General features: G+C 44.8%; 1 protein-coding gene across 1 annotated transcript in view; it reads left to right on the top strand.

The window, feature by feature from the left end:
• The first annotated feature begins 1030 nt into the window (after positions 1-1030).
• LOC143770144 (sulfotransferase 2B1-like) overlaps positions 1031-13017 on the top strand; it is a 448155-nt gene continuing 436168 nt past the window's right edge. The window contains exon 1 of the mRNA XM_077259474.1: positions 1031-1126. The gene's annotated coding sequence lies outside the window, so the exon portion shown is untranslated. The remainder of the gene's footprint in view (positions 1127-13017) is intronic.

The raw sequence follows: 13017 nt of genomic DNA on the forward strand, positions 1-13017 counted from the left end.
AGTATATGAAAGTTTAATTGTAATCATTACATTATGGTAAATAATGACATTTAACACTATATGCTAATTTTTTGAGAAGGACCTGTATATACAGCGTGGCCTGTGTTATAAACTATGTCTCTGTGCTATATACTACGTGGGCTTTGCTATATACTACGTGGCTGTGCTATATACTACGTGGGCTGTGCTATATAATGCATGGCTGTGCAATATACTATGTGGCTGGGTATTATACTACGTGGCTGTGCTATATACTACGTGTCTGTGTTATATACTACATAGGCTGTGTTATATACTGTGTGGCCTGTGTTATATACTACGTCTCTGCTATATACTATGTGAGCTTTGCTATATACTATGTGGCTGTGCTATATACTACGTGGCTGGGCAATATACTACGTGGCTGTGCTATATTCTACGTGTCTGTGTTATATACTACATGGGCTGTGTTATATACTGCGTGGGCTGTGTTATATACTGCATGGGCTGTGCTATATACTGCTACCATATACATATTCTAGAATACCCGATGCGTTAGAATCGGGCCACCATCTAGTACATATATATTCACGTTGTGTCCCAGTGTGAACATTTAAACAAAGTATGTTTCAACTATAAAAGAGAAAATAACATTTTCAAGAGATCAATATTAAAAGTGCATGGATGATATTACCTCCTTAATTAGTGCAAAAAATTATGTCCGTGGTCTGCCAGCGACCCTTCGTGACTAGCCTGCAGCTACCGCCCCATACCGTGCTACATTTGCTGCTACTATAAGTAATGTGGGACTCTGCAACTTGCCCTCTACTTTCTGTTTACTGTTAGCTTAAAACTAGAGTGCAACAGAAATTAACCTACATCCCTAATAATTGTTATGTTTCAGAGTTTTCTCTGTGAATATTATTTTCCTGCTGTTATTTGGATGTTGCTTTTTCTCACCTTGTGAAACGTGTTTTGCCCATTGGGTGGAGATATTCTGCAGAATATTTCAGAGTGCAGGATCGTCATGATATTAGTTTAGTGAGTAAAACTACTATTCATGCTGTGATCAGACAGATCATCTGACCACTGGGTTCCTTTCACACATAAGAAAGTGTTTTTCTCAGAGGCTCAACCTCTACTGAATGTAAGTACATTTTACATTTCTATACAACTCTCATTTCCACTTCGCATTGTTATAATAGAAGGTAATGAATATAATATTTAATCATGCAATGCTGTTGAGTTCAGAAATGACCAGGGTAAGAGGCATCGCTAAGTTCTTTGATTCAGAGCTTGTGCCCCGATCTTAATTGCATTGACCAATTCTCTAGTTTACCTATTTGGTGAAATATAGATAACTTTATAGAAATGTCTGTTTCCACCCACCTGATTCACTATAGTTTTCACTACTTCTCACTTTAGTCCCTGTTGCTTCCCCTCAGTGGAGTCCTCAGTACAGCCGAGAACTTGAAAAGAAGCTGCCTGTTATGTATGTACAGTATGATAAGTTTGTATTTATGTGAGCATAAGTGTGTGCATATAAGAAGAATATATGAAGGTTTGTGTTTGGGTATATATAGGAATGCAGATTCTCTGCATCAGTGTGTTCATATGTGTAGTATATGTGTATGTATTAGGTGCACATATGTTGTGAATGTGTGTGTGCATAAATGTGTGCCTAAAAAAAAGATGTCCATATGTTTGAATTGGAAAGCATTATTACTAGTGATGGGCGAGCACTAAAATGCTCAGGTGCTCATTCCTCGGGTCGAGCAAATTGGAATACTCGGGTGCTTGACCCGAGCAATGAGCCCAATGTAAGTCTATGGGAGCCCCGAGTATTTTTACCGCGATCCACACAGGGGGTCCTTTTAAGGTCTAAAAATGATGGAAACACTGCTCAAATGACATGGGAACATCATGGGGATCGCCCCTGGAAGCATTTCTGACTCCTAGGTCACAGCTGTAAACAATGTTGTCAGAGTTTCACGCCATTTTTACAGGTGTACCAAAAAACATACAAAAACGAAACCAAAATGTATTTTGCTGGGAAATATGTTAAGGTACATCATTTCCAGGGTAATGACTTGTATATAAGGCAAAATAATTAACCCCAGACCAAAATGTTCCTCCACCACTTGGGCGATGTTCACACGCAGCGTTTTTGATGCGTTTTTGAACTTTAACATTGCTTTCAACCAATACAAATGCATTCACTGAGAAATGTCATTGTAAAATTGAACAACCCTAGCTGGCCATGTGGAATGTGACACATAAGCAGTTATATCTTGTTTAATTTATGAAGGAGGGACTCAGTCTTAAAGTCACAAAGCCTATTTTTAGAGGGGCATCAGGCGGCATTAATATTCTTAAAGGACCATTATTAAACAGTGGCTCTCCTATGCTGTTATTGCATATGCAGTGAGTGGCTGGGCTGCCAAGAATTATGACACACCCCAATACCCCTTTCATGAAAGGTACAGGAGGGCTTCCTGAAAAAATGTTACATTGAATGCAAGGCCTGCCCTGCTACCAAGTCATATGCACCCAAACAGGCCTTTGAACCCAGGCACTGGATGGCCACAGGAAAACCCACTTCACATTATTCAGTTGGTCCTGCCATACTGTTTTCTTATGTATTATCAGCAAGGCCTGCCTTACTACCAAGTTATATGCACCCCAATAAGCCTTTGAATCCAGGTACTTGATGGCCACAGGAAATCCCACTTCACATTCTTCAGTTACTCCTGCCATACTGTTTCCTTATGCATTGAATGCAAGGGCCACCTCGACCCAAATTTGCATGCAACACAATCCCTCCTTGGAAGAAACATGGAGGAGGGCCTCATAAAAAAACTGTCCCATTACAAATAAGCGGATCTCCTACACTTGTAATGCCCGTTTACTAAGTGCATGGGCTGACAAACATTTCCCCATGTGGGGTACATTTTTAAAAAATATTTTATGGGCATCATAGACACCCTTGGCAAAAATTGGACTGGCTGTATCAGCATGGAACACGTTAACCCTGGTCATCTAGTGGTGGAGAATGATGAGATGTTGATCAACGCCTCATTAAAAAGTAGGCCCAATTTAAAGGAGCGGGTCTACTAGACTTGTAATGCCCTAACACTAAGTGCATGGGCTGACAAACATTTCCCCATGTGGGGTACATTTAAAAAAAATATTTTTATAGGGATCATAGACACCCTTTCCCAAAAATTGACTGGCTGTAGCAGCACAGAACACTTTAACCCTGGTGATCTAGTGGCGGACAATGATGAGACGTTGATCAATGCCTCATTAAAAAGTAGGCCCAATTTAAAGGAGCGGGTCTACTAGACTTGTAATGCCCTTACATTAAGTGCATGGGCTGACAAACATTTCCCCATGGGGGGTACATTTAAAAAAAATATTTTATGGGCTTCATAGACACCCTTGCCCAAAAATTGACTGGCTGTAGCAGCACGGAACACCTTAACCCTGGTGATCTAGTGGCGGAGATTGATCAGACGCAATGAAGGCCTCATTAAAAAGTAGGCCCAATGTAAAGGATCCTGTCTCCTAGACTTGTAATGCCCATACAAGACGTGCCTGGGCTGACAAACATTTCCCCATGGGGGGTACATTTTTTTAAAATATTTTATGGGCATCATAAACACCCTTGGCAAAAATTGGACTGGCTGTATCAGCATGGAACACGTTAACCCTGGTGATCTTGTGCCGTAGAATGATGAGACGTTAATGAAGGTCTCATTAAAAACGAGGCCCAATTTAAAGGAGCGGGTCTCCTAGACTCGTAATGCCCATATACTAAGTGCCTGTGGCTGACAAACATTTCCTCCTGGGGGAGTAAAATTTTCTGGGTTTCAAATTATTAATGGGCATCATAAATTACCCTTGCACAAAAAGTTTGTGACTTTTGGATCACGGAATCTGTTCATTCTGGTGTTCTAGTGGTTGTGGATGATGAGGATGAGGATAAGGAGGAGGATAACACCAAACAGACCAAGTCATGAAGCGGATACCCATGTGTGGTTGTGAAGAGGTGCATGAGAATACATCTCCACAAAAAAGACAATGTATTGGTGGTTATGTTTCGCTGTTTTCATTCAGTGGTGTACAAAAGTCTTGCCCAATCCAGCCTTTGTTCATTTTTATAATGGTCAGCCTGTCAGCATTTTCAGTTAACAGACGGATGCGTTTATATGTTATAATTCCACAAGCGGCACTAAAAACCCGCTCTGACAGAACGCTAGCAGCAGGGCAGACCAGGACCTCCAAGGCATAGGGAGTCAGATCATGCCACGTGTCCAGCTTGGATACCCAACAATTAAAAGGCACAGAGGTATCCCGGAGGACTTTTGTATGATCAGCAAGGTACTCCCTCAGCATCTTCAAAAACATTGTACTTCTTGTGACAGCACCCCTTGCCTCTGTGACGATGGAAGGGTCTGAGAAAACTGTCTCAGAACTTTGCCTTTGTTCCCCTGCCTGTGCTGCATTGTACTTCTGTCTCTCTCGCTTGGACTCCTTGAATGTACAACAATCTCTGATGTCTACTGCTAACCTTCTCAGATGGGAATTTTTTTATCAACTCCACTACAAGGGCCCTCCTGGTTCTGCAACATTTTAGTACACTTGTCTGCCTCTGGAAGAAGAGATTGAAAGTTCTCCTTGTAGCATGGGTCTAGAAGTGTCATCAACCAGTAATGATTGTCACCGAAAATTTTAATACTGCGAGGGTCACGGGAAATGCAGTGCAACATAAAGTCAGCCATGCATGCCAGAATGCTAACAGGCAAGACTTCCATGTCCTCACCAACAGGATGACTGACCATGCTGTCCTCCTCCTCCTCCTTGTCCTCAGGCCATCCACACAGGAACAGATGGTATGACAGCTGTGCTTGAAAGTAGCTCCTGTTCTTCCTCCTCTTCCTCAATGTCTAACAATCCACGTTGGGATGACATGAGGCTGGGCTAAGAGTTATCACCCTGTATGGTTCATTGATCCTTGTCCTCGTGCTCCGCCTGCAATGCATCCTCTTTAATTGTGAGCAGAGAGGTTTTCAGAATGCAGAGAAGCGTCATCGCTGCTCACCATCTTGGTGCAGTCTTCAAAGTTTTGGAGGATGGTACATTTGTTTGACATCCATGTCCACTCCTGATTTTAAATGTGTGGAGTCTGATCTGAATGCTGATGGACGTTTTGATGCTGGTAGTCAACATCTGCCCTCTTCTGCCCACAAATCCTTTCCAACATATGCAGTGTAGAGTTCCAATGCATGGGGACATCACACACCAGTCGGTGAGCTGGAAGATGCAAACACTGCTGAAGCACGGCAAGGGTGGCTGAAGCTGTAGCTGACTTTCTAAAATGGGCAGACAGGTGGCATACTTTCACTAACAGATCTGGCCGCTCTGGATAGCTTTTGAGAAAACTTTGAACTACGAGGTTAAGCACATGAGCCAGGCAAAGTACATATGTGAGCTCACCTTGCCTCAAAGCCGCCACCAGGTTATGGTCATTGTCACACATGACCATGTCTGGCTGTAGGTTTAGCGGTGTCATCCAAAAATCTGACTGCTCTTTCAGCGCTGTCCACAACTCTTCAGCATTGTGCGGTTTGTAACCTAAGCAGATTTGCTTCAGCACAGCCTGTTGCCGCTTGGCTGATGCAGTGCTGCATTGCTTCCAGCTACTAACTGATGTGCTCATTTCAGAGATGGAAGCTGAACAGGAGGAGGAGGTGCAGGAGCTGTAGACTGTGGGGGCAACCCCGATTGACTTAGGGCCCGCAATCCTCGGTGTCGGGAGGATGTGTTCAATCTCGAGGTCCAACTGGGTCCCGGATTCCCACTATGCTAACCCAGTTTGCTGTTAGTGAGATGTACTGTTCTTGCCCTCAAGCACTTGTCCACATGTCAGTGGTTAGGTGGACTTTCCGAGTAACAACATTGTTGAGGGCATGGATAATGTGGGACATGTGCTGCTGTAATGCTGTTACGGCACACCGGGAGAAATATTGGCAACTGGAGACCGTGTACCTTGGGATGACTGCCGCCATCGGATTGTGGAAAGCTTTTGTCTCAATGAGCCTAAAAGGCAACATTTCAAGCGCAAGCAGACAAGAAATGTTAGGATTTAGTACTGTGCCCTGTGAGGCATTGGCTGGGTGTTTCCGTTTGCGTTCTATTGACTGGGGTATAGACAACTGAAGGCTGTGCTGAGACAAGGATGTGGATGGGCAACAACAGGTGCAGGGCACGAGGCGTCCTGGCATGCACCGTGGACTGGGGATCGCCAACTGCACAAAACAGTGGAAGAAGCAGTGGTGTTACCTACAGACAGTGTTCCTTGAGCCTGGGGTTCAGCCCACAAAGTCGAATGCTTTGCTGCCATGTGCCTGATCATGCTGGTAGTGGTCAGGCTGGTAATTTTGCTACCCCTGCTGATGCAGGCATGGCATTTGCTGCAAATGGCCTGTTTGGGGTTATCAGCAGAGTCTTTAAAAAATAACCAGACTTGGGAAGATCTAACAGTTGGAATGGCAACTTCATATTGGTGCTACAGGAAATGGATGCACGCCTTCTGTCTGCGGCCACCACACTGCTTCACCCTGCCTGTTGGGGTGCTAGGTCTCCTTCCCCATGTGAGCTGCTGTCCTTGCTCTGCATGTCTTCCTACCAGGTTGGGTCAGCTGCTATGTCATCCACCACCTCGTCTTCCACATCCACACCCTGCTCCCCCTCCTGATTTTCTGGCAATTTTGTCTCATCTTCATCCATCTCTTGTGACACTTTCTCACCTCGCCTTCATGTGACCATGGCTATTGAAATCTTTGTGCATCGCTACATGTGATCACATCTGGCCCCACTTCAAGTTGACTGGCCGAGAATCCGGAACATTTAAAGGGATAACTGAACAGCTCTTCGGAGCGTCCAAGTGTGGAATCAGTTGTGGTGGGAGGAAGGAGTATCAGGGTGAGTAATATGCGGTCCACACTCACGGCTACTCAGACTTGACCATGTCGAAGATGTGGTGGTGGTGGCTAAGTGACTGGACTGGAAGCATTATCCGCTATCCAACCAACAACCATTTCACACTGCTCTGGCTTCAATAGTGGTGTGCTACAGTCCCCTAGAAGATGTGAGTCTTTGTTGTGGCCCACTTTCAGCTTGGCCACGGCCACGGCCTCATCCTCTGCATGCACCTTCAGCATCACGTCCACTTCCCCGTGATGGCTAGCAGACCAAAAAATGCAATGTATGCCTGCAAAGTGAGGATTTTGACACCACAGGTACATTGGGCGTCTGACAGAGATAGCAGACTGTTTAAATATGTGGCCTTTTTAAAAAAAAAAAATTAAACCACTAAAAATTAAGTAGACCAAGGCTAGCAGACAAAAAAATACAATGTATGCCTGGAAAGTGAGGATTTTGACACCACAGATACACCAGGCTTCTGACGGAGATAACAGACTGTTTAAATATGTGGCCTTTTTAAAAAAACAGTTTCTACCACAAAATAATGAGTAGAGCAAGGCTAGCAGACAAAATAATGCAATGTATGCCTGCAAAGTGAGGATTTTGATACCACAGATACATCAGACATCTGATGGAAATAGCAGACTGTTTAAATATGTGGCCTTTTTATAAAAAAAAATTCCAAACCACTAAAAACTAAGTAGACCAAGGCTAGCAGACAAAAAAATACAATGTATGCCTGCAAAGCGAGGATTTTGACTCCACAGATACACTAGGTTTCTGACGGAGATAACAGACTGTTTAAATATGTGGCCTTTAAAAATAAATTAAACTACAAAATAATGAGTAGAACACGGCTAACAGACCAAAAAATGCAATGTATGCCTGAACAGCAAGACGTTGGAGACCACAGATAGACCAGGCGTCAGACGGAGATGACAGACTGATCAAAATGTGGCCTTGATTTTTGAGGGCCCACCAAAATTGTGTCAATAAGTAGGCTGTTATGGTTCTCAATGGCAAGAGAACATAGCCCAGCAAACATAAGAACTAGCTCTTGGAAGGATGGAAACTAAACTGACCATGAACTAAACCTGCCGCACAACTAACAGTAGCCGGGTAGCGTAGCCTGCGTTTTATCCCTAGACGCCCAGCGCCGGCCGGAGGACTAACTAATCCTGGCAGAGGAAAATATAGTCCTGGCTCACCTCTAGAGAAATTTCCCCGAAAGGCAGACAGAGGCCCCCACAAATATTGGCGGTGATTTTAGATGAAATGACAAACGTAGTATGAAAATAGGTTTAGCAAAATTGAGGTCCGCTTACTAGATAGCAGGAAGACAGAAAGGGCACTTTCATGGTCAGCTGAAAACCCTATCAAAACACCATCCTGAAATTACTTTAAGACTCTAGTATTAACTCATAACATCAGAGTGGCAATTTCAGATCACAAGAGCTTTCCAGACACAGAAACGAAACTACAGCTGTGAACTGGAACAAAATGCAAAAACAAACAAGGACTAAAGTCCAACTTAGCTGGGAGTTGTCTAGCAGCAGGAACATGCACAGAAAGGCTTCTGATTACAATGTTGACCGGCATGGAAGTGACAGAGGAGCAAGGCTAAATAGCGACTCCCACATCCTGATGGAAACAGGTGAACAGAGAGGATGATGCACACCAGTTCAATTCCACCAGTGGCCACCGGGGGAGCCCAAAATCCAATTTCACAACAGTACCCCCCCCTCAAGGAGGGGGCACCGAACCCTCACCAGAACCACCAGGGCGATCAGGATGAGCCCTATGAAAGGCACGGACCAAATCGGAGGCATGAACATCAGAGGCAGTCACCCAAGAATTATCCTCCTGACCGTATCCCTTCCATTTGACCAGATACTGGAGTTTCCGTCTGGAAACACGGGAGTCCAAGATTTTTTCCACAACGTACTCCAACTCGCCCTCAACCAACACCGGAGCAGGAGGCTCAACGGAAGGCACAACCGGTACCTCATACCTGCGCAATAATGACCGATGAAAAACATTATGAATAGAAAAAGATGCAGGGAGGTCCAAACGGAAGGACACAGGGTTAAGAATCTCCAATATCTTGTACGGGCCGATGAACCGAGGCTTAAACTTGGGAGAAGAAACCCTCATAGGGACAAAACGAGAAGACAACCACACCAAGTCCCCAACACAAAGCCGAGGACCAACCCGACGCCGGCGGTTGGCAAAAAGCTGAGTCTTCTCCTGGGACAACTTCAAATTGTCCACTACCTGCCCCCAAATCTGATGCAACCTCTCCACCACAGCATCCACTCCAGGACAATCCGAGGATTCCACCTGACCAGAAGAAAATCGAGGATGAAACCCCGAATTACAGAAAAAGGGAGACACCAAGGTGGCAGAGCTGGCCCGATTATTGAGGGCAAACTCCGCTAAAGGCAAAAAAGCAACCCAATCATCCTGATCTGCAGACACAAAACACCTCAAATATGTCTCCAAGGTCTGATTCGTCCGCTCGGTCTGGCCATTAGTCTGAGGATGGAAAGCAGACGAGAAAGACAAATCTATGCCCATCCTAGCACAGAATGCTCGCCAAAATCTAGACACGAATTGGGTACCTCTGTCAGAAACGATATTCTCCGGAATACCATGCAAACGGACCACATTTTGAAAAAACAGAGGAACCAACTCGGAAGAAGAAGGCAACTTAGGCAGGGGAACCAAATGGACCATCTTAGAGAAACGATCACACACCACCCAGATGACAGACATCTTCTGAGAAACAGGAAGATCCGAAATAAAATCCATCGAGATGTGCGTCCAGGGCCTCTTCGGGATAGGCAAGGGCAACAACAATCCACTAGCCCGAGAACAACAAGGCTTGGCTCGAGCACAAACGTCACAAGACTGCACGAAGCCTCGCACATCTCGAGACAGGGAAGGCCACCAGAAGGACCTTGCCACCAAATCCCTGGTACCAAAGATTCCAGGATGACCTGCCAACGCAGAAGAATGAACCTCAGAAATGACTTTACTGGTCCAATCATCAGGAACAAACAGTCTACCAGGTGGGCAACGATCAGGTCTATCCGCCTGAAACTCCTGCAAGGCCCGCCGCAGGTCTGGAGAAACGGCAGACAATATCACTCCATCCTTAAGGATACCTGTAGGTTCAGAATTACCAGGGGAGTCAGGCTCAAAACTCCTAGAAAGGGCATCCGCCTTAACATTCTTAGAACCCGGCAGGTAGGACACCACAAAATTAAACCGAGAGAAAAACAACGACCAGCGCGCCTGTCTAGGATTCAGGCGTCTGGCGGACTCAAGATAAATTAGATTTTTGTGGTCAGTCAATACCACCACCTGATGTCTAGCCCCCTCAAGCCAATGATGCCACTCCTCAAAAGCCCACTTCATGGCCAAAAGCTCCCGATTCCCAACATCATAATTCCGCTCGGCGGGCGAAAATTTACGCGAGAAAAAAGCACAAGGTCTCATCACGGAGCAATCGGAACTTCTCTGCGACAAAACCGCCCCAGCTCCGATTTCAGAAGCGTCGACCTCAACCTGAAAAGGAAGAGCAACATCAGGCTGACGCAACACAGGGGCGGAAGAAAAGCGGCGCTTAAGCTCCCGAAAGGCCTCCACAGCAGCAGGGGACCAATCAGCAACATCAGCACCCTTCTTAGTCAAATCAGTCAATGGTTTAACAACATCAGAAAAACCAGCAATAAATCGACGATAAAAGTTAGCAAAGCCCAAAAATTTCTGAAGACTCTTAAGAGAAGAGGGTTGCGTCCAATCACAAATAGCCTGAACCTTGACAGGATCCATCTCGATGGAAGAGGGGGAAAAAATATATCCCAAAAAGGAAATCTTTTGAACCCCAAAAACGCACTTAGAACCCTTCACACACAAGGAATTAGACCGCAAAACCTGAAAAACCCTCCTGACCTGCTGGACATGAGAGTCCCAGTCATCCGAAAAAATCAAAATATCATCCAGATACACAATCATAAATTTATCCAAATAATCACGGAAAATGTCATGCATAAAGGACTGAAAGACTGAAGGGGCATTTGAAAGACCAAAAGGCATCACCAAATACTCAAAGTGGCCCTCGGGCGTATTAAATGCGGTTTTCCACTCATCCCCCTGCTTAATTCGCACCAAATTATACGCCCCACGGAGATCTATCTTAGAGAACCACTTGGCCCCCTTTATGCGAGCAAACAAATCAGTCAGCAGTGGCAACGGATATTGATATTTAACCGTGATTTTATTCAAAAGCCGATAATCAATGCACGGCCTCAAAGAGCCATCTTTCTTAGCCACAAAGAAAAAACCGGCTCCTAAGGGAGATGACGAAGGACGAATATGTCCCTTTTCCAAGGACTCCTTTATATATTCTCGCATAGCAGCATGTTCAGGCACAGACAGATTAAATAAACGACCCTTAGGGTATTTACTACCCGGAAACAAATCTATGGCACAATCGCACTCCCGGTGCGGAGGTAATGAACCAAGCTTAGGTTCTTCAAAAACGTCACGATATTCAGTCAAGAATTCAGGAATCTCAGAGGGAATAGATGATGAAATGGAAACCACAGGTACGTCCCCATGCGTCCCCTTACATCCCCAGCTTAACACAGACATAGCTTTCCAGTCAAGGACTGGGTTATGAGATTGCAGCCATGGCAATCCAAGCACCAACACATCATGTAGGTTATACAGCACAAGAAAGCGAATAATCTCCTGGTGATCCGGATTAATCCGCATAGTTACTTGTGTCCAGTATTGTGGTTTATTGCTAGCCAATGGGGTGGAGTCAATCCCCTTCAGGGGTATAGGAGTTTCAAGAGGCTCCAAATCATACCCACAGCGTTTGGCAAAGGACCAATCCATAAGACTCAAAGCGGCGCCAGAGTCGACATAGGCATCCGCGGTAATAGATGATAAAGAACAAATCAGGGTCACAGATAGAATAAACTTAGACTGTAAAGTGCCAATTGAAACAGACTTATCAAGCTTCTTAGTACGCTTAGAGCATGCTGATATAACATGAGTTGAATCACCGCAATAGAAGCACAACCCATTTTTTCGTCTAAAATTCTGCCGTTCACTTCTGGACAGAATTCTATCACATTGCATATTCTCTGGCGTCTTCTCAGTAGACACCGCCAAATGGTGCACAGGTTTGCGCTCCCGCAGACGCCTATCGATCTGGATAGCCATTGTCATGGACTCATTCAGACCCGCAGGCACAGGGAACCCCACCATAACATCCTTAATGGCATCAGAGAGACCCTCTCTGAAATTCGCCGCCAGGGCGCACTCATTCCACTGAGTAAGCACAGCCCATTTACGGAATTTCTGGCAGTATATTTCAGCTTCGTCTTGCCCCTGAGATAGGGACATCAAGGCCTTTTCCGCCTGAAGTTCTAACTGAGGTTCCTCATAAAGCAACCCCAAGGCCAGAAAAAACGCATCCACATTGAGCAACGCAGGATCCCCTGGAGCCAATGCAAAAGCCCAATCCTGAGGGTCGCCCCGGAGCAAGGAAATCACAATCCTGACCTGCTGAGCAGGATCTCCAGCAGAGCGAGATTTCAGGGACAAAAACAACTTGCAATTATTTTTGAAATTTTGAAAGCAAGATCTATTCCCCGAGAAAAATTCAGGCAAAGGAATTCTAGGTTCAGATATAGGAACATGAACAACAAAATCTTGTAAATTTTGAACTTTCGTGGTGAGATTATTCAAACCTGCAGCTAAACTCTGAATATCCATTTTAAACAGGTGAACACAGAGCCATTCCAGGATTAGAAGGAGAGAGAGAGAGAAAGGCTGCAATATAGGCAGACTTGCAAGAGATTCAATTACAAGCACACTCAGAACTGAAGGAAAAAAAAAAAAAAAATCTTCAGCAGACTTCTCTTTTCTCTCCTTTCTCTGTCAATTAATTTAACCCTTTGTGGCCGGTCAAACTGTTATGGTTCTCAATGGAAAGAGAACATAGCCCAGCAAACATAAGAACTAGCTCTT

Source organism: Ranitomeya variabilis, chromosome 4 (genome assembly GCF_051348905.1).
Source record: "Ranitomeya variabilis isolate aRanVar5 chromosome 4, aRanVar5.hap1, whole genome shotgun sequence".
Lineage (NCBI taxonomy): Eukaryota > Metazoa > Chordata > Amphibia > Anura > Dendrobatidae > Ranitomeya > Ranitomeya variabilis.